Here is a 23,736-nt window from a genome sequence, read left to right on the forward strand (position 1 = left end):
ACCCCCCTAAACTGGGCCCTCTTACCCAAACCTCCCCCCCAAGCCCTCATTATTACAAAATAACCCCTAACCCTACCCTTCCCTTCCCTCAATAACTTCCTCCCCCAAAACGTTATAACAGACAACGTATAACCTCCTACTCCCTCTCTGTATGAGAAAGGGGAACGCTGTTGCTATCCCAGCAGTGGCTCAGAAGCCAATACTAACCAGCAGTAGATTTCCCACTATCTTCCAGTCGTTCCTCCCCCCACCCTTTAGAAACAGGATATATAAACAGTTGCGCCGCCGAACACAACCTTAGCGCATAAGAACCATACATCAAATTCTTTTAGTAGCAAATCAATAATTAACCATCAACTCGATTTTCCTCCCCCCAACCTATCACAATAGCCAGAAGACCACAGTTGACCCTCCTCAGCGGGTCTTTTCTGCTCCAATACGTTTTGCATTCAAGTCCAACCAATGTGATACTTCCTCAGGATTTTGAAAAAAGTGGACCTTGTCCATGGCCACCACACGTAATTTAGCCGGATACAGCATAGAATAAACCAGACCCAGTTCACGTAAGCGTCTTTTAGCCTCTCCAAACTTCATCCTGAGCTTCTGTACAATTGTAGAATAATCAGGATATATAGATACTCGGTTGCCGTCGATAGACAGTTCCTCCATATTTCTGGCCCTCCTTAGCAGAATATCCCGATCTCTGTAATTTAGGATTTTAGCTAGAAAGGTCCGTGGGGCGGAACCAGGGGGCAGAGGTCTGGTCGGCACCCGGTGAGCTCTTTCGACCGCAAAAAGTTTAGTGAGACTGTCCCCTCCAACCTTAGTTTTCAGCCATGCCTCTATAAACTCAGTGGGGTTATTTCCTTCTGTCTTTTCAGGCACACCAATAATTCTCAAGTTGTTCCTGCGCGAGCGATTCTCCAAATCATCAGTTTTAAGCTCCAACTCCGCTATGCGCTGGACATATTTTTTCTCTCTCTTTGCCAGTTCAGCAATCTGATCTTCCGCTCCTCCCACACGTTCCTCCAACAATACAACTCTCCCCTCCATCTTATGCATAGCTGAGCAAAAAGAGGCAACTTCCCCTTTAAAGTCATCCACCTGGACAGTCAGGGTTGTCAAAGCAGACTTACAGAACATTACCGCAGAAAAGATATCTTTCAGGGTCGGCTCCCCAGTCTCATCAGCACACACATTCCCCATTTGAGCAGCATATTCCGGGGTCAGCTCAGCTAACTCAGTCAGTGGGGCATTTCTCATAACTGGAACATTACTGAGTGTCATGGGGGATCTGCTCATCCTCCCCTCTGCCTGTGCCCCAGCCTGCTCACACACCTGTTCCCATGAGTCCGCCGCTCCTCCTGTCTCCTCTCCACCTGCTCCCTGCATCAGCTGTACTGCACCTTCTGTCCTGGCAAATTGCTCCAGTCTGGCGATCACCTCCAGCCGCTTCTGGTAGGCAGCGCTTGCTTTTGCCGCCTCTTCCACAGCGCTGTCGGCGCCATCTTGGGAGCTCGTGCTGCCCGCCATCCCGACCTCCTTCTGCCTCTTGCGCGTCATTCTGTGGCTTCCTCGCTGTGCGGCTGGTGCCCACCGCTCCCCGGATACTCTGGGACTCCTCCACCGGTAATTGGCGTTCGGCGGCGCCTTCAATATATCCGAATCACTGTTCGGGCAGCGGGAGAGGTCCGGCACACGTCCTCTCACATCTCCTGCTAGGCCACGCCCCCCAACACTATTGATATTTGAATGCCAGAAAGATACATCACAGTATGTCTGTATCATAAGCAGTCTCTTTCGAGAGGACACTCCTACATATAATAATACCCAGAGAAAAAAGGAGTACTCAGTCCAAAATTGTAAAAAGTATGTATAAATTTTATTAAACAGTTAAATAGCAATAAACCAAATCAGTATAACAAGCATATACATAAAGAGGGATCAGATCAACCACGGGTATCCTGGCATAGTGTCATAAATAAATAAAGTGCTTAGTGCTCATAGTGATTCAGGAAACATCCAAGGTATATCACACAATAAGTTAGACAAGTCAAATGTAAATTTGGAACACAATTGTGAAGTTGAACGAAATTTATTGGTTACTAGCTGTACTACCCGGCTTCGCCCGGGGTAATAACTGCTGTTAGCAAAATAGAATGTGTTAACAAAAATTTATTCTGCACAAAAAAACCACAAAACAAATAGATAGAAATGTAATTATTAAAAGGCAAAAACTAAGCTAATAGAAGCATTTTACAACATATATTTCAACACCAGAGATATTCCACACAGATTTAACTAAATTGGCCAAGTAATGTGAAGTAATCTTCTACTACTTATTCGAGAGCCTTTTGATAAACGACATTCTTAAGGCCCCGTCTCACACAGCGACGCTGCAGCGATACAGACAACGATGCTGATCGCTGCAGCGTCGCTGTGTGGTCGCTGTGTGGTCGCTGGGGAGCTGTCACACAGACAGCTCTCTCCAGCGACCAACGATCAGGGGAACGACTTCGGCATCGTTGAAACTGTCTTCAACGATGCCGAAGTCCCCCTGCAGCACCCGGGTAACCAGGGTAAACATCGGGTTACTAAGCGCAGGGCCGCGCTTAGTAACCCGATGTTTACCCTGGTTACCAGCGTAAATGTAAAAAAAACAAACAGTACATACTCACCATCTGTTGCCCGTCAGGTCCCTTGGCGTCTGCTTCCTGCTCTGACTGAGCCGCCGTACAGTGAGAGCAGAGCGCAGCGGTGACGTCACTGCTGTGCTCTCACTTTACGGCAGTCAGTCAGAGCAGGAAGCAGACGCCAAGGGACCTGACGGGCAACAGATGGTGAGTATGTAGTGTTTGTTTTTTTTACATTTACGCTGGTAACCAGGGTAAACATCGGGTTACTAAGCGCGGCCCTGCGCTTAGTAACCCGATGTTTACCCTGGTTACCAGTGAAGACATCGCTGGATCGGTGTCACACACACCGATTCAGCGATGTCAGCGGGACCTCAACGACCAAAAAAAGGTCCAGGCCATTCTGACACGACCAGCGATCTCGCAGCAGGGGCCTGATCGCTGGTACGTGTCACACATAGCGAGATCGCTACTGAGGTCGCTGTTGCGTCACAAAACTTGTGACTCAGCAGCGATCTCGCTAGCGATCTCGCTATGTGAGACGGGGCCTTTAGTTTTTCCTTCAGGTGCAAAGACAAACAGATTTTTGGCTGTTCCAACTCTTGAACAGGCCACATAAAGTTGACCATGAGAAAAGCATGGAGATTGTAAATCTAAGCTAGCTGAAGAGCCCGGCATTGCCTGGGCATAGTAAATATCTGTGGTTAGTTATAGCACCTCACTTCTCTTATTTTCCCATCACGCCTCTCATTTTCCCCATCACATCTTTCATTTTCCCCCTCACATCTCTCATTTTCTCCCTCATACCTCTCATTTTCCCCTCACTCCTCTTATTTTCCCCCTCACTCCTCTCATTCCCCCCTAACACTTGTCATTTCGACCTCACATCTGTCATTTTCCGATCACTCCACTATTTTCCCTCACTCCTCTCATTTTGCACTCACACCTTTTCATTTTCACCTCACACCTCTCATGTTCATCTCAGTATATACATGTTTGTCATCTCCCTTATATATAGTATACACCTGTATGTCATCTCCTGTATATACAGTAGTATATACCTGTATGTCATCTCCCCTGTATATAGTATATACCTGCTGTGTGTCATCTCCCCTGTATATAGTATATACCTGTATGTCATCTCCTCCTATATATAGTATATACCTGTATGTAATCTCCTCCTGTATATAGTATATACCTGTGTGTCATCTCACCTATATATAGTATATATCTGTGTGTCATCTCCTCCTGTATATAGTATATACCTGTATGTCATCTCCTCCTATACATAGCATATACCTGTATGTCATCTCCTCCTGTATATACTATATACCTGTAGGTAATCTGCTCCTGTATATAGTATATACCTGTGTGTCATCTCCTTCTGTATATAGTATATACCTGTATGTCATCTCCTGCTGTATGTAGTATGTACCTGTATGTCATCTCCTCCTCTATATAGTATATACCGGTGTGTCATCTCTCCTGTATATAGTATATATCTGTGTGTCATCTCCTCCTGCATATAGTATATACCTGTGTGTCATCTCCTCCTGTATATAGTATATATCTGTATGTCATCTCCTCCTGTATTAGACCTCATTCACACGTTATTTGGTCAGTAGTTTTACCTCAGTATTTGTAAGCTAAATTGGCAGCCTGATAAATCCCCAGCCAACAGTAAGCCCACCCCCTGGCAGTATATATTAGCTCACACATACACATAATAGACTGGTCATGTGACTGACAGCTGCCGGATTCCTATATGGTACATTTGTTGCTCTTTTCAGCTTATTAATCAGATTTTTATTTTTGAAGGATAATACCAGACTTGTGTGTGTTTTAGGGCGAGTTTCGTGTGTCAAGTTGTGTGTGTTGAGTTGCGTGTGGCGACATGCATGTAGCGACTTTTGTGAGATGAGTTGTGTGGCGACATGTGCGTAGCAACTTTTTGTGTGTCGAGTTGCATGCGACAGGTTAGTGTAGCAAGTTGTGTGCAGCAAGTTTTGCGCATGGCGAGTTTTGCGCGTGGCGAGTTTTATGTGTGGTGCCTTTTAAGTATGTGCAAGTTTTGTGTGAGGCAACTTTTGCATGTGTTGCAACTTTTGTGCATGTGGCAATTTTTCCACGTGTGCAAGTTTTGCGTGTGGCGAGTTTTCCATGAGGTGAGTTTTGCACGTGTGGCGAGTTTTGCATGTGGAGAGTTTTGCGTGTGGCGAGTTTTGAGCGGCGACTTTTGTGTTTCATCTTTTATGTGGCGAGGTTGGTGTATGTGTGGTGAAATGTGCGCTGAGGGTGGTATATGTGTTTGAGCACGTGGTAGTGTGTGGCGCATTTTGTGTGTGTGTTCATATCCCCGTGGTGGTGTGGTGATTATCCCATGTCGGGGCTCCACCTTAGCAACTGTACAGTATATACTCTTTGGCGCCATCGCTCTCATTCTTTAAGTCCCCCTTGTTCACATCTGGCAGCTGTTAATTTGCCTCCAACACTTTTCCTTTCATTTTTTCCCCATTATGTAGATAGGGGCAAAATTGTTTGGTGAATTGGAAAGCGCGGGGTTAAAATTTCACCTCACAACATAGCCTATGACGCTCTCGGGGTCCAGACGTGTGACTGTGCAAAATTTTGTGCCTGTAGCTGCGACGCCTCCAACACTTTTCCTTTCACTTTTTCCCCATTAAGTAGATAGGGGCAAAATTGTTTGGTGAATTGGAAAGCGCGGGGTTAAAATTTCACCTCACAACATAGCCTATGACGCTCCCGGGGTCCAGACGTGTGACTGTGCAAAATTTTGTGGCTGTAGCTGCGACGGTTCAGATGCCAATCCCGGACATACATACACACACACATACATACACACATTCAGCTTTATATATTAGATTTTAAATTTTTGTGAAAAATCAAAAACTGAAAAGTGGGGTGTGCGATATTATTCGGTCCCTTTACTTTCAGTGCAAACTCACTCCAGAAGTTCATTGTGGATCTCTGAATGATCCAATGTTGTCCTAAATGCCTAATGATGATAAATATAATCCACTGGTGTGCAATCAAGTCGCCGTATAAATGCACCTGCTCTGTGATAGTCTCATTATTCTGTTTGAAGCACAGAGAGCATCATTAAGACCAAGGAACACAACAGGCAGGTCCGTGATACTGTTGTGGAGAAGTTTAAAGCTGGATTTGGATACAAAATGATTTCCAAAACTTTAAACATCCCAAGGAGCACTGTGCAAGCGATCATATTGAAATGGAAAGAGTATCATACCACTGCAAATCTACCAAGACCCGGGCGTCCCTCTAAACTTTCATCTCAAACAAGGAGAAGACTGATCAGAGAAGCAGCCAAGAGGCCCATGATCACTCTGGATGAACTGCAGAGATCTACAGCTGAGGTGGGACAGTCTGTCCATAGGACAACAATCAGTCGTACACTGCAGAAATCTGGCCTTTATGGAAGAGTGGCAAGAAGAAAGCAATTTCTCAAAGATATCCATAAAAAGTGTTGTTTAAAGTTTGCAACAAGCCACATGGGAGACACACCAAACATGAGGAAGACGGTGCTGTGGTCAGATGAAACCAAAAATCAAACTTTTTGGCAACAACAAACAGCTGACATGTCCTGGGAAAGATGTGGGCTGACCACCAGCTATATTCAATTGCAACGGCTTATTATATATGTCTCAGCGTGTCCAGCATCAACTTTTCCCTCTCTCTCCCAAACGCTTATTGGGGATGAATGTGTTGGAGTTCGGAAGCCTTCTCATCAGGGAGCCTTCTAATGAGACTCTAAAAAAGTGGGGTTCGCACACCCCCCAAAGAAGAATTTTTCATCAACTAGCAAGAGTGGCCCAAGTCCAAGAGTCTAGCTGTGAGGGAGGAGTGTTGGGAAAAGTAATCGTCCCTGCCTCCACCAAACTTGTACTTCCACCAGGACAAAACGGTACTGTCTCTGCCCATTCGTGCCCGTGTCCCCTTGGAGGGGGTTGAGGTCCAAATTGTAAAATCTTCTTCAGAACATATACCTACGGGACTCCTGGTGGCGCATACGTTAGCCATTGTACGAGAAGGGACTGTTCCTGTACGGTGCATTAATTTAGGAGAAGAGGAATTTACCGTTGTTCCCAGAAGTGTGGTGGCCCGAGTAATGAATCCACCTATAGAAATAATACCCCCCCCCCAAACAGTACAACTGAAAATACAACCTGGGGACCCTTGGACTGTGTCAGTAAAGTCCATTTCAGTGCCAGAGCGTCATTATATCAAAGAGGGCCGACTCATACTGAAACAAATGCGGGCTGAGTTGACCGAACTTATGCACACCCAGGTGCATTAGGTAGAAGCTCTGTTGGGGAGGTATAAAGATGTACTGCCCTCCATGAAGATGATTTTGGCTGCACCATGGCCATTGCACATGAAATACCAACTGGTAACACCGCGCCCATAAGAGAGCATTACCGACAAATTCCCCCACAGTTATACCAGGAAGTCAAGAGCATGTTGAACCAAATGTTGCAGGCCAGCGTGATTAGGGAAAGCCACAGTCCGTGGGCTTCCCCAATTGTGTTAGTGCTGAAGAAAGATGGCACCTTGCATTTTTGTGTGGATTACCAAAAGCTGAACGCCTGTACTGTGAGACTCATACCCATTATCCCGGATTGAAGAGTCCCTATCCGCTCTGGGAAAAGCCAGGTTCTTCTTTACACTGGACTTCACCAGTGGCTACTGGCAAGTACCCATGTCTGAACAAGATCGAACAAAGACCACCTTTATTCTTCCCATGGGTTTGTACGAGTTCAATTGAATGCCGTTGCCTTAGCCAACGCTCCTGGAACTTTTCAACATCTCATGGAGAATACCTGGGAGATTTGAATGTTTAATCCACACTCATCCACCTGGACGATATTATAGTCTATGCGGCTTCATTTGAGGAACACCTGCAGTGCTTAGAACAAGTGTTGGCTCGCCTTCAGCGACACCGACTAAAGGTGAAGCCCCAAAAATGCCATTTGCTTCACACACAGATTGAATACGTGGGCCATATAATTTCCACTGAAGGAGTGGAGCCCTCCAGAGAAAAGGTTACAGTGATTCAAGACTGGCCCTCTCCAGAGACCGTAAAGGATGTCCAGGCATTCCTAGGACTGACCGGATATTACAGGCGATTTATGAAGAACTTCGCTGGAAGGGCAAAGCCTTTACTGGAGCTGTTGAAAAAGTTACCTTCGAGTGCCAAGAATTGGAAGATCTGCTGGAAGAAGTCCAAAGAAGAGGCCTTTCAGGATCTCAAGAGAGCACTCACTGAAGCTCCTGTCTTGGCTTATGCGGATTTCTCGCAATCGTTCATTCTCCACACCGATGGAAGTCTGCTGGGACTTGGGGCTGTGTTGTCGCAGATGCAGGACGGAAGAGAGAGGGTGATCACTTACAAGAGCTGATCCCGAACGCAATCCGGACAATTACAGTTCTTTCAAGTTGGAGCTGCTGGCGTTGGTGTGCGCTATGACGGAGAGGTTCACGGAATATTTATCCGGCTCTGAAGTGTTGGTGTGCACAGATAACAACCCACTGGCGCACCTGGAAAATGCGAGACTTGGGGCTCTGGAGCAGAATGGCAAAGTTTCACTATAAGATTGCCTATAAAACGGGGGCAGGAAATACTCATGTTGATGTCCTGTCCAGAAGGAGGAGTGCCAAACCAGAGCAAGACAGGGATGAAGAACTGAAAGATGATGAAATCCCTAAATTCCTGAGACCCACCAGGATGGTGGTAGCAATGCAGGAGCAGATACACACTTCAGCCCAGGATGGCGTACTGGGATGAACCCGAGATAAGTGGGTTCAACTTCAACAGGAAGATAGTGAACTCGGCTTGCTGAGATGGCGTGTGGCTTCTCGGAGACTCCCCAGCTCGATGGAAAGAGGTACTTAGTCTCCAGAAGTGTTATGGATCCTTTGACAGTGGGAACAACTTTGAATGAAGAACGGCTTACTATATCGGAAAACACAATTACAGACTGAGCAGAGCGTCACCTGGCAAGTCGTAGCCCCAACAGTGTTATCTGAAATTGCTGTTGCTGCGCATGAATAAGTGGCCCACTTTGGTCCAGAAAATACCTTCCAATGGTTACAATGGTTCATCTGTCACCCCCAGCTGAGGACAAAAGTGGAAGAGGCCTGTAGAGCATGCCGAATATGTGAACTCGCTAAGCCACCAGAGCAAAGAGCTCCTGTCCAGTCCATTGTAACCTCTGCCCCTCTAGAACTCTTGATGATTGTCAGATAGTCTATTAGCCCAGCCAATCAGGGCTATGAGCATCGCCTGGTGATGGTAGGCCACTTTACAAAATTTGCCATGGTTTCTCCGACTTGTGATCAGACCGCAGAGTCCACTGCGTACGCAATCTGCAAGAACTTCATTCAACTCTATGGATGTCCAAAGAGGATTCACTCCGATCAGGGAGCATGTTGATTGGGAGAGTGATGGATAAGCTACATCGCATGTACCGGATCAACAAGTCCTGCACTACACCATGTCACCCTCGAGGTATTGGCGCCTGTGAACGATTTAACTGCACACTAATTCAAATGCTGAGAACTCTGGAGGAAGATCGAAAGGCCTGAATAGGTTTCTGAACTGGTGTGGATATATAATAATAGAGTACATTGAACTTCGGGATATACGCCGTACTTCCTCCTGTTTGGTCGAGATAGAAAGGCAATCTCTGAGCTGGCATTGGATCCAGAAGAGGACTACCCATGGATGGGGTGTCCTCCTGGGTTTGGAAAAATCAACATCACCTGTAAACCTTACACCTGTTGGTCCAGTCTAGATTACAAGAGCAAGAACATGCAGAGAAAACCCTATCTGGAGCAACAGAGTTTCAAGTTGGAGACAGTGTCTTAGTGCAAGAGAGGCATTCTCAGGACAAGCTGGAAAATTGTTGAGGGAAAGACCTGTACCAGGTGAAGAGGAGAGTTAGTCCTGAGGGACCCGTGTACGAAGTCCAGCCTGAGGGAAAAGAGAATGCCCCCACTCAAACCCGTCACCGAAATATGCTCCGACCCTGCCTATCTGAAAACCCTGTCTGAGTAGAAGAGGAGTCAGAGACCCCTGAGATGATCCATATGCCAGTAGAAGAAGGGGATGAAGAAGGGGTGAAGAGTTGAGCTCCGGAGGCTCCGAGAATTTAGAACCAGAGAATACCGGCTCACCCATGGCTCTTCCCCCACAGCCGATTCTGCCCCACAAGAGAACTCCTCTACTTCTTCTATTCTGAGGCCCTCCGAATGAACAATGGCTGGCAAGCCCCCCAATCGCTATATTCAAGAACATTTTGTCTGGCAACAAACCACACAGATGAAGAAAACAGTCACGTGCTCCTCAAAGAGTCTTGCCCGTAGAATGGCGAGCAAAAAGAATGGGGGAGTGTAGGGAGGTGGACCAAGCCGATGGTCCCTCCTACGTGTTTGGGCTGGAACTGTCATCCATTATTCTGGGGGGGGGAGATTTCTGACCAGAGCAGGCCAGGACATTTGACTGGTGGAGGCGGGTCTGACTTAAACAGCAGTGTGTGTGGGAAGATGGGGCTTTTGGCAGGGAACCAGCATGTGAGCAGAGAGACAGTTGACTTCCTCTCGACATACCCACGCCAGCTAACCGTGCCATCTTACCCGGCTAGCAAATCCATCCTGGCGGACTACACAGCCCAGAGAGACCCCCGCACCATACAGTGACCAGTACGGACAGCATAGCATCGTGTCGCTGACCACCGTGGAAGCAACACTCAGTCATCTCCCTGCGGTGCCCACTGAGAACCGGTCTGTTCCTGTGGCCGTGACCTCTGGACTGTGTACTTCTTATGTGGCTTTGTCTGCTGAACTGTTTGCTTCATCCGCTGTGTTGCGGACCTACACCTCTACAACATCTTGTGCCCATACCAGGAGACCACGTGCCAAAGGACCCAAAGGATTCACCATCGAGAGGAGACATCGCCTTTCTGCGGGACCAGATTGGAGACATCTCGCTCCACCTGCGGCGCCACAGAGATCTTCCAGCCACCTTCCACCAAGGCCCAGAGACTGACAAGTTTAATTGTTGTTTCCTTTATAATAGTACCCCCCTGCTTGACCTACTATTGTCTTATATAAAATACCTGTTAACCCTTGCTCTGCCTCCTGTGTGTCACTGCATCCTACGCGCCTGCTAGCATCCTACACTGCTGCCAAGTATTGCATAACAATTTTTACTCAAGAGAACAGCTGATCTGTTGGGTGCAAATGTGGGACCCTCAATTATCCAATATTGATAAAATATCTTAAGGATTGACCAGTATAAAGTGACCAGAGAATACTTTTGTAGAAAATCACAGACACTCTACACTTACTCTTTATGACAGTTCCAGTTCGGTTTCCTCACCAGCACAAAAAAAGAAAATTGAACATGGACACCAGTAGCATTTGTGTCAGAGTCCAATTGATTGTATATTAAAAAAAAAAAAAAAAAAAAAAGTGTTTAAACCCTCCCAGCAGCTCTACATATCTCCTCCAAAATTACCCTTTTTTTAGACCTCTAACAGAAATGCATTTGCAGAGGTGGATATTAGGCGTTAATAAACTTAGGCAATGTTCACACACTGCGTTTTTGCTGCATTTTTTTTCTGCAGGCAAAACCTGATCAAAGCCGCTTAAAAAAGCAGGTTTTGCTGCATTTTTGTTGTCTCTTGTGCCTGCTGGCAAAGTTTAGTGGTCCCCAAAAAATATGGATGAAACTTCCTTAAGATTTTGGCAACAAAAATGCAACAAAATTTGATACCTGCGCTTTTGCACTTATTCATTGCTTTATATCTGGAAAATTTGAAAGTAGTGACATGGTGCAGTTTAAAAAAAAAAAAAAAGTGGAGTTTTTAAAATCAAGTGTGGGAAAAAATAGAATTAGACTTACTGGTAATTCGGTTTCTAGGAACCTTCCACGACAGTCACTTTGGAGGATGTCTCCCCGCCCTAATGGGGGACAGGAAACAAAGAGGTTAAATAACCCTCCCCTTCCTGCTATCTCCAGTGTTTTTTTCTGGCCATACTAGCGTGAATAGTTACCATCAAAGTGCAGGAATCAGCCAGTGAATAATAGATAGGGAGGGAAATTAGTGCTGTCCTGGAAGGTTCCAAGAAACTGAATTACCAGTAAGTCTAATTATATTTTCTCTAGTCACCTTCCACAACAGTGACCTTGGAGTTATACCAATGTTAATTTCTCTAGGGAGGGACTACGGCCTGTAGAACACGTCTGCCTAATGTCATATCCCTGTCGAAATTTATCCTGTAGTGTCTGATGAAAGTATGTACAGAAGACGAGGTGGCGGCTCTGCATATCTGCTCCAATGAGGTGTTCCCTCTTGCTGCCCATGAAGTGGAAACCGACCAGGTAGAATGGGTCTTCAACAAAATAGGCGGAGGGAGATCTTTTGCTGAATACACAAGGCAGATGGCTTGCTTAATCCAGCTTGCAATTGTGCTCTTAGCCACTTTCCTTCCTTTATTCTGTCCTGAGAACTGGATAAATAGATTCTGGTCGACGCTCCAAGCCTTGGACTGCTCCAGGTAGTGGAGGACTACCCTGCGGACATCCAGGGTGTGGAAGTTTTCCTCCTTGTTGGAAGGATTTTGACAAAATGAGGGAAAAACCACATCCTGACCCTTATGAAAATCTGAAACGACTTTGGGCATAAAGGCGGGGTCTAGTCATAGGACTATGCTATCAGAGTTTATGGATAGGAAGGGCTCTTGAACCGACAAGGCCTGCAATTCTCCTATGCGCCTAGCTGTGGTAATTGCCACCAGGAACACTGTTTTAAGTGTTAGGATTTTAAGGGGCAAAGAAGACAACCGCTCAAAGGGTGGATGAGTTAGACTATTGAGTACTAAATTTAGATCCCAGGGGGGGAACCTGACTAGGGAGTCTAGGACGTAATCTGCTTGCTGAAATCATGAATCTTTTGATCCAGCGGTGGCCAGCCAGATCATGGACAAAAAAGGAACTAAGGGCCGATAGCGAAACCTTTAGAGTACTCGGGGAGAGCTCAAGATCTAAACCCTTCTGGAGGAAGTCTAGGATTTGAGAAATGTTGGGATGGAAGGGATCAGGGACATTGGGAAGACACCAGGAAGAGAACTTCTTCCATACTTTGTTATAGATGGCATTGGTCACAGGTTTCCTACTCTTTTGGAGAGTTTGGATAACCCTGTCCGAGAAGCCTCTGGCTTTTAATATGTCGGTCTCAGTAGCCAAGCAGCCAGGTTCAACTTTGAGTTCTGGGTAAAGAAGGGGACCTTGAACAAGGAGGTCGGTTCTTTGAGGAAGAAGTATGGGACCTTCTTCGGCCATTCCCCTCAAGGCGCTGTGCCAGCTCCGACCCAGCCACATCGGGGCAATCAGGATTGTCATGACTTTGTCTGAGTGGATCTACTGCAGCGTCTTTGACAGCATCGGAATTGGTGGAAAGGCATAAGCCAAGTTGAAGGTCCATGGATGAATGAAAGCATCTATTCCCAGAGCCCCATGCATGGGGCTGAGGGAGAAATTGTTTTTGATTTTGCGTTTTGGGCATTTGCAAATAAGTCGACCTCCGGGATCCCCCACCTCGAGGTTAAGGATAGGAAAACCTCCTGGTTCAGGCACCATTCCCCGGGATGGACGTCCTTCTTGCTGAGGAAGTCCGCCTGGGTGTTGTCCGAACCCTTCAGATGTACTGCGGAGATTGAAAGCAGGTGTTTCTCTGCCCAGAAAAATATCCGTGCTGCCACTAGCTTCAGACTCGCATACTTCGTGCCCCCTTGATGACGAAGATAAGCCACCGTCGTTACATTGTCAGAGTAGACACGGATATGATGGCCTTGGACTAGGGATGAGGCAGCTACCAGTGCTTCCTCTACTGCCTTTAATTGCCTCAGGTTGGAAGATCTGGAACCTATGTCTGAGGACCATAGTCCCTGAAAATATGTTTGTTCCACCACGGCACCCCAACCTCTTTGGCTGGCATCTGTGTGAAGCACTTTCAGGGGGGGCTGGTTCCAGCTTACCCCCCTCGCTGAAGGTTCCAGCCCTTTAGCCACCATGAGAGGGCTGACTTCACATGTCCGGGGAGTGGAATTCTCCTGGACAGAGTGTTCAGATACCTCCGAGCGTATGGGAGAATGTGAGTCTGGAGGGTCCGTGTGTGCCTGGGCCCAGGATACTGCCTGAATGCACGAGGTTAGGGACCCTAGAATGGACATGGACTCCTTCAGGGTTGGGGACCTTTGTTGTTTGAATCTGGAGATTCTCTGACAAAGGTCGCGCTGATGATCTTCAGGAAGAAAAGGACATTCTTTCTTCCGAGTTTAAGAGAATCCCCAGGAATTGTTTCCTTGTGGAGAGTTGTAGGTCCGACTTTTGGAGATTCGGGACCCAGCCTAGGGACTCGAGAATACCTAGAGCTTTTGACACATCTTGGTTCAGCTGGGATGTTGAAGGAGCAATGATGAGGAGGTCATCTAAGTAAGGGACAAGGCAGATTCCCTGAAACGGATGAAGATGACCGCTTCTCATGATTTTCGAGAATACCCTACCCTCGGGGCTGAGGATACTCCGAAGGGAAGCACATTGAATTGGAAGTGAGTGATCCTGCAGTTGTGGGAGATCGCGAACCTGAGGAACCTCCTGTGATCCGGATGGATTGGAAGATGATAATAGGCGTCCCTCAGGTCTATTGTTGCCATTACCCAGTTTTGCCCGATAAGTGGGATTGCCGTTTTGACTGACTCCATCTTGAACCTTCGGTATTTGATGACCTGGTTCAAGGGTTTTAAATTTATGATCACTCTGCCTTTCCTAGAGGGTTTTCTTATGAGGAATAGACGAGAGTAATGACCTCTGCCCAAGTCCTGCTTAGGTACATGAGAGATCACTTTCTCGCAAGAGATCCTGAATTTGAAGGAGAAAGGAGTCCTGTAGGTCTGGGGGTTGTTCCTGGGTAATTCTCAGGCATTGGGGGGGGCTCTCAAATTCCAATTTCAGTCCGAAATGTAAGGTGTGGAGGATCCACTGGTTCATGGATATGGACTGCCATTGGGTGAGAAACTGAGAGCCGGCCACCCTTCGGAGAGTCACTGTTTATCCGGGGTCTGTTGCTGTTGAGGCACAAGGATATTCCTGCCTCTACCCCCTTTCGGGTAGCTCCATCGACCCATCTTACCTTTTCCCCTAAAGTCTTTCTGGGAGGACTGGTCACGAGGGGGGTGAAAAAAACGCTTCCTAGCAACCTTTTGTTCGGGAAGCGATTTCTTCCTGTCGGAGGCCTTATCCAGGATATCCAGGATACGAAAGGGGATGGCGCAGAGTTTAGTCTTAGAAGTAATGTCGCCTCCCCAAGACTTCAGCCAAAGGGCTCTCCTGGCTAAGTTCGAGAGGACTAGGGACCGAGCAGCCACATGAACGGACTCTCCTGTAGCATCGGCTAAGAACCCTGATGCCTTTTGAAGAAGGGGAAGGGAGTCCAGGATCTCCTCTCTGGAAGTACCCTGGGAGAGATGTTCCTCTAATTTGCGAAGCCAGAGGACCAGGGCCCTGGCGACGCAAGTAGATGCAATATTTGCTTTAAGCAGGTTTGTAGAGGACTCCCAGGACTTCTTTAGGTGGCTCTCTATTTCTCGATCCATTGGATCTTTCAATTGAGAAGAGCCTCAAATGGGAGAGACGTCTTTTTGGTGACCTTAGAGACCTGGACGTCCACCCTGGGAACCTCCCAAATAGAACTGTCACCTTCTAGGGGAAAACGGTTTTTAAAATCTGAAGGAACACTAAGGCCCTTCTCTGGGGAAGCCCACTCATGGAAAATGAGATTTTGAACATTTTCATGAATAGGAAACCCCTTTTTTTAGTTTTGGGTTTCAGGCCCCCAAACATTTCATCCTGTACGGAATGTTTTTCCTTCACTTCCTCAACCCCCATGGTGCTTCTTACTATGGAAACTAGCTCATCCATATCCTCCGAGGAAAATTAATATTTTTTCACATCAAGTTTAGGGGTGAATGTGGAGCCCTCATTCTCCCAATTATTGTCTGACTCAGAGGAATGGACTTCACCAGAGTCAGAATCAGTATCAACTGGGGCCATTTTCCTTTTTTTAGGGGGGAGGATGTGACACTTGGGGTTGGGAGAAGGCCGCCATGGAGGTTTGTACCTCCTGTTTAATCAGAGCTTTTATGCTGTCCAGGAGGGAGGGCTGTTCAGCACGTAATATGTCATCCGTACAGGGTTGACACAGGGTCTTCTTGTAGGCAGAAGGTAGCCGGGAGCCACAAACACCACACTTGCAGCTGGGTTTGTTCTTTGGGGCAGAGACCTTTTCTCCCTAAAAGAGAGGTATACTAAATGGCCTATTTTAATATGGCTGAACAGTAAAGGGACCAGCCCAGCTACTCACGGTAGGAGGGTGAACACTGGTGTCTGCAGATGTAGCAGAGGGTTTGTTGCCGTCCATGGTCAAGCTGTACACAGTCACACAGAGACAGAGAGACAGCGTCTTACCTGGAGGCCCCTGACCAGGATATGAAGAGATCGAGGTTTCCAGCGTTAATTACGTGCTCCTCCCCCTTTGGTCCGTAGGGAGGACAGAGACGACCCTAACATGCCGGCGATTCTGCCCACATGGAACGCAGGAGATGGCGTGCGTTCCAGCGTGGAGTCCCAGGCCGCAAACTGGAATTGTGTCACTGATGTCACATCCGGCGCGCGCGAACCTGGAACTCCACTACATGCCGGAGGAGGAGGACGCCCGGGAGCTCAGAGAGGACCCCAGCAGCACATCACCGCCCCGCTTTGCCCCTAACAGAGGCACGGGAGGGCCAGAGTCCAAGAAGATGGAGACGGGCGCAGCCGCGTGGAGGAGGAGAGGAACACCGCCCGACCTCAGCTGCCTGGCGGGTAAGAGTATCCCGGTGCTCCGTTCACGGGCCACGACAGCACCGGCAGGAACCTCTTCATGCCCCACTGGGGGACAGGAAAAACACTGGAGATAGCAGGAAGGGGAGGGTTATTTAACCTCTTTGTGTTTCCTGTCCCCCATTAGGGTGGGGAGACATCCTCCAAGGTGACTGTCGTGGAAAGTGACTAGAGAAAAAAAATAGTGTGTGCATGAGATTTCTGAAATCTCATAGGCTTTGCTGGTATTGTAAAACGCAGCTTAAAAGTTGCATAAAAAATTGCAGCAAAAATGCAACATGTTAACATAGCCAAGCAAAGATTTTCAGATTTTGCACGATTAGATTTTACAGCTTTGCAGAACTGAAATATGTAGACTATTTGCAAAGTCATGTTGTATTTGTTTCTATTTCTGTGTTTACAGACTCTAATTGTTCTCATATCATTGCCAGGAAAGCCCCAAGGATAACCAAGCACGCAAAACAGCTTTAACTCTGCTGATACAAAACAAACTCTTCAAAATAAAGAATATGTACCTTTTTATACTGAACACATCAGGTCATCTTAAATTACCTGAAGTTTGGAGAATTAAATCAAAAATTAATAAAACAATATACAGTGGGGAAAAAGTATTTAGTCAGCCACCAATTGTGCAAGTTCTCCCACTTGACATCATAGGTAGACCACAACTAAGAGTCAAAATGAGAAAACAAATCCAGAAAAATCACTTTGTCTGATTTGGCAAGATTTATTTTGCAAATTGTGGTGCAAAATAAGCATTTGGTCATTAACAAAAGTTCATCTCGATATTTTGTTATATATCCTTTGTTGGCAATGACAGAGGTCAAAAATTTTCTGTAAGTTTTTCACAACGTTGGCACACACAGTTGGTGGAATGTTGGCCCATTCCTCCATGCAGATCTCCTCTAGAGCAGTGATGTTTTGGGCCTGTCACTGGGCAACATGGACTTTCAACTCCCTCCAAAGGTTTTCTATGGGGTTGAGATCTGGAGACTGGCTAGGCCACTCCAGGACCTTCATATGCTTCTTACAAAGCCACTCCATTTCCCTGGCGGTGTGCTTGGGATCATTATTATGCTGAAAGACCCATCCGCATTTCATCTTCAATGCCCTTGCTGATGGAAGGTTTGCACTCAAAATCTCTCGATACATGACCCCATTCATTCTTCCATATACACAGATCAGTCGTCATAGTCCCTTTGCAGAGAAACAGCCCCAAAGCATGATGTTGCCATCCCCATGCTTCACAGCAGGTATGGTGTTCTTTGGATGCAACTCAGCATTCTGTCTGCTCCAAACACAACGGGTTTCGTTTCTACCAAACAGTTCTACTTTGGTTTCATCAGACCATATGATATTCTCCCAATACGCTTCTGGATAATCCAAATGCTCTCTAGCAAACTTCAGACAGGCCCAGACATATACTTGCTTAAGCAGGGGGACACATCTGGCACTGCAGGATCTAAGTCCCTGGTGGCGTAGTGCATTACTGATGGTAGCCTTTGTGACGGTGGTCCCATCTCTATGCAGGTCATTTACTAGGTCCCCCTGTGTGGTTCTGGGATTTTTGCTCGCCGTTCACATTAGTCCAAGAGAGGATTCACATTAGGTTCCCAGAGAGACGTAGACTAAGGATTGGCATTAGGTCCTGGCAACAAAAATCGCCTTAACGTAGCTGCCAGGTACATGTGAATTGGCCTATTTATGCGCTAAGCACTCAATTTTTCATATTTCTCGTGCAATAATACATTCAATTTTCATATTTTAGGTTTGTATGCTATAGCGCTACAGATTGCTGCCTTTTCTGTTTGATTGTCTATGAGTTGGCGACTCTAGGTAAGCACCTGTTCAGACCTGATTTATGTTTGGATGTGATGGTCAGTTTTTTTAAATATTTGTATGTATTAGCCTTCTGACTGAGCACTCCGCCCCTTAGCTTTAGGTGTTTTTAATTGCAGCAGGATTCTACCCCTCCACAGAGGTATAGACTTTAGTCCAAGAGATTATTCACATTAGGTTCCCAGAGAGATGTAGACTGTCTAAGAGAGGACTGGTATTAGGTCCTGGCAACGAGAATCGCCTTAACGTGGCTGCCAGGTACACATGAATTGGCCAATTTATGCGCTAAGCACACAATTTTTCATATTTCCAGTGCAGTAATGCAATTCAATTTTCATATTTTATGTTTGCATGCTATAGCACTACAGAGTGCTGCCTTATCTGCTGCATTGTATACGAGTTGGTGACTCTAGGTAAGCACCTGTTCAGACCTGATTTATGTTTGGATGTGACGGTCAGTTTTTTTGATATTTGGATGATCTTGTCCCTGACATCCTTAGAAAGCTCTTTGGTCTTGCCCATGTTGTAGAGGTTAGAGTCGGGCTGATTAATGGAGTCTGTGGACAGGAGTCTTTAATAAAGGTGACTATGTAAGACAGCTGTCTTCAATTCAGGTAACGAGTTGATTAGGAGCGTCTAACTGGTCTGTAGGAGCCAGAACTCTTAATGGTTGGTAAGCGATCAAATACTTATTTCTCAATGCAAATAAATTTATATAATTTATACAAAGTGATTTTCTGGATTTTATTTTTGATATTCTATCTCAATGTTAAAAATAACCTACCCTTAAAATTATAGACTGTTCATGTCTTTGTCAGTGGGCAAACTACAAAATCAGCAAGGGATTAAATACTTATTTCCCCCACTGTACATCTATATTTAATGGTTTGCTGGTTAAAACATAGTAATTCATGGGTAGAAATGACTTTTCTGTCCATTTTAATTTTAAAAAGTCCAAGGTGTTAGGTGTCAGAGTCCTACTGATCTGATATTGCTGAACTCTTGGTATTCCAATGAGCCAATATATGCCCGACCATCGCGTAAAAAAAAATCATACAACTATAAAAATACCTTAAAATTTGGCAGGTAATCAAAATGATGTGAAGATATTGGCTTAAAATTAACAAACTTTTTTATTATAGTGTAATAGCACCATCTAGTGTTTAATATTTTGCATAGTTGAATTGTTTTTAACTTAAAGGGCTTTTCCAGATGTAACTTTTTCTTCCAGACCTTCTATACAGACCTGCAGCCAATCATTAGCCTCTGTGGCTATGCTAATATAGACAACACAAAACTGCTGAACTCAGTGACTGGCTTCAACAGTCATGCACTTACTGATGTCACTTAGACAAAAAGAAAAAAAAAAAATGCGATTGTTAAAAGGATCTCCATAAGCACAAATAATTTTATTATGCAAATGTAAAAACAGGCCAAGGATAAAAAGAATTAAAAAAGCATATAGACAACAATCAGTACAATGTACTCTCAAAGTAACAACTTACCCCCCTTTGCCATAAATGTATATCGTAATAAAGTACCCTCAAAATAAAATAGAGTATTGACCCAAAGGACCTATTAGTGACAGTCCCAAATAATGTATGAACTATCAAGCAATAAACAAAAATCTGGCCCAGTAAGAACACCTCAATATCTCAAATAATATACTTGGAATAAATTTTAAAAAAGTGAAAAGTGAATATTATAGATAAGAAATACCGTATTTTTCGGACTATAAGACGCACCGGACTATAAGGCGCACCCAGGTTTTAGAGGTGGAAAATAGGGAAAAAAATATTTGAAGCAAAAAAATGTGGTAAAATATTTAATAACATACTATTATATGGTGTTATTATATATAATAGTATGTTATTATGTCGGAAGCTGCGGGACCAGTGTGATGTCTGTGAAGTACTATATGAAGATGCTGGAGGGTGAGTATAAGAATGGGGGCACAGGGCTTATATTGAAAGCACCAGTCCAGCACTGCAAAATAACACTGGAGTGCTGCTTTAAAATCTCATGGGAGAACTATAACTCTCAGCATGTCCTGCAGATCCTATGACATGCTGGGAGTTATAGTTCACTAAAGGAGTGGCAGAGTGCTTTATTGTGTTTTGGAAAGACTAACCTCTTAATTGTGGCAGCCAGCCTGTGGTGAGGTAAAAGCATCCCATGACTGCACACACAGAGCCCTCCCTCTTGTTGCCTTTCCACAGCACACGTAATGGAAGCCAGCAGATTCTAGTGTTGGAGTCTGAAGGACCTGTGATGATGTCAAGAAGAGGGAGGGCTCTGTGCTGCCATGTAATGCTCCAGCCCGCCCACTTCTGACATCATCACAGGTCCTCCTGCACAGCACTCAGCTCCAGCCCAGGAAGGTACCAGCGATCTCCGGACCCTGCTGCTGCTGCCTCCTCCTCCCCCGGACACATGGATCTCCCCAGCTGCTGCAGGAATCAGCGCTGAGGAATCCATGTGTGTCGCTGCTTAAGTGCAGTATTCATTTGCTGCTCCCCGCTCACTGCTCAGCTGATAGGTGGGCGGGGAGAAGCTAATGAATATTCACTGCACTTAATCATCGGGACCACATGGTTTCCCCAGCAGCTGATTCCGGGCAGTGGGGACATTTTTCTGCCTCCTGAAGTGGGATATCATTGCGATCCCACTCACTGCTGCCCCCCTCCCCACATGCTACATCCCTACCATAAGACGCACCCACACTTTCCTCCCAAATTTGGAGGGAAAAAAGTGCGTCTTATGGTCAGAAAAATACGGTACATGGAACACAATTATGATAATAAAGCCTATAATTGGGGAAAGACAAAATTACTTACCGGTAATGGGATTTTCCAGTGCCCACGACAACACTACACAGAAGAGGGGATCCGCCCATCACGGACAAAAAGGAACCTCCCCCCTCATCAGTTGGGTTACAGAGCATCAGAGGACCTCCAATATGGTTTTATACACATACCTTCACCAAACCATAACCTACGTAAACCATCTGCGCTGCCACCCTAAATTCCATTATTGCACATCCATTACAGAGGGGAGAAATAAGGGTACAGTCATGAGCTCTGGAAAATCTCATCTCATTAACGGTAAGTCATTTCATCTTTTCCTTTTCCCCCCATGACAGCACCACATAAGATATTTACAGAGAAACCAAATCCACCTTAGGGAGGGACCACTGCTTGTAGAACCCTTCTCAAAAGGATAGATCAGAGGTTAAAACCAGCCTATACTATAGTGCTTATACAGTGCTCAAAAAAATTAAAGGGAACACTTAAACAGAATATAACTCCAAGTAAATCAAACTTCTGTGAAATCAAACTGTCCACTTAGGAAGCAACACTGACTCAATTTCCTATGCTGTTGTGCAAATGGAATAGACACCAGATGGAAATTATTGGCAATTATCAAGACACAGTGAAAAAAGTAGGAATTAGTCCTACTGGTAATGTCGTTGCCAGGAGTCCATTCTGACAGCACCACCAGTAGGTTGTCTTTCATATCTCTGATAGGGACAGGAAACACAGAAGAGGTTAAATAGCCCCTCCCCACCTCCACCCTTCAGTGTCTTTTCCAAGTACCACACCAGGATAGATGCAACGCTATTTTATTAAATTTCCATTACAAAATGTTTATCACATTAGATAGGAAATATACAGGAGGGAATATAAGGAGTGCTGTCAGGATGGACTCATGGAAACTACATTACTGGTAGGACTAATTCCTACTTTTCCAGGACGTCCCTCCTGACAGCACCACCAGGAGAAGTACCAAATAACTTCTATTAGGGCGGGATCACTGCTTGGAGGACTTTCCTCCCAAAGGCCATCTGTTGGTATGACAGAACATCTGGTTTGTAATGTCTACAGAAAGTATCTACTTTGGACCAAGTTGCGGCCCTGCAAATTTGATCCATGGATGCCCCTGCACTCTCTGCTCAAGAAGCTGAGACTGCTCTCAGCGAGTGAGCCTTAATGCCTTCCGGTGGAATTTTTCCTGCCCAGGTCTATGCTATGGAAATAGCTAGTTTTATCCACCTAGCTAAGGTAGCTTTTGATGCCTTCCACCCTCTATTTCTCCCTGCCATCTGGACGAAGAGATTTGAATCTAGTCTCCAGCCTTCTGTGAGTTTTAGGTATTATAGGACTGAACTTTTAACATCCAAAGAATGGAGTGCACGTTCTTTCTCATTTTTATAGTTCTGATAGAAGGTGCGCAATATTATTTCCTGGCTCCTATGAAAGTCAGTTACCACCTTTGGAAGGAAGGTCAGATCCAACTTAAGAATGATACAATCGTCCTGGATCCTTAGATATGGATTTTTTATGGAAAGGGCTTGAATTTCCCCTATACATCTGGCTGAGGTTATTGCTACCAGAAACACTATTTTAAACTGTTACCGATCTGAGATCTGCTTGGTCTAGAGGTTTGTAGGGATTTTCCCGTAAATTATTCAGGACTAAATTTAGGTCCCAAGGAGGGACGGTACTGCGTATTGTAGGTCTAATACATTGAGTGGTTCTAATAAACCTTACCACTCAAGGGTGTTCTGCCAGAGGGTAATCAAAGAAGGAGCTTAGAGCCGAGATTTGAACTTTTAGCGTATTGGGCTTTAGACCATAGTCAAAGCCAGCTTGAAGAAAATCTAAGATTTGAGGAATATCAGGTTCCTGTTTAAGGGGAATTGGGCCTGTACAATATGAGCAGAATTTTTTCCAGACCTTAAGATATATAGCTGAAGCGATTGGCTTTCTACTTTTTTGTAAGGTAGATATGACTGATTCTGAGAGGCCTTTCGATTTTAGGATTTCCTTCTCAGGATCCAGGCTGAAAGCTGTAGGAACTCTAGATTGTGATGAACAAGAGGGCCCTGTGTCAGGAGGTTTTGTTGTAGTGGTAGAAGAATTGGATCTTCCAACGCCACCTGTTTTAGTACTGGAAACCAGCTTCTCTTGGGCCAGTATGGCACTATTAGAATAACCGTCGTCTGACTCTCTTGAATCTTCTGTAGAACTCTCAGAATCAAGGGCAATGAAGGGAAGGCATATGCCAGTTCCATTTCCCAATCCTGGGCTAAGGCATCCACTGCTGTCGGGTTGTCTCCTGGATTCAGCGAAAAGAAGCATTTTGTTTTTGAGTTTTTTCTTGAAGCGAATAAATCTATTTCTGGAAAGCCCCAGGTGTTGGTAAGATGTAGAAAGACTCCTTGATTTAAGGCCCACTCTGTGGGTTGGATTTTCTTCCTGCTGAGAAAATCTGCTGCTACTT

This window comes from Ranitomeya variabilis, chromosome 1 (assembly GCF_051348905.1).
Source record: "Ranitomeya variabilis isolate aRanVar5 chromosome 1, aRanVar5.hap1, whole genome shotgun sequence".
Taxonomy (NCBI): Eukaryota; Metazoa; Chordata; class Amphibia; order Anura; family Dendrobatidae; genus Ranitomeya; species Ranitomeya variabilis.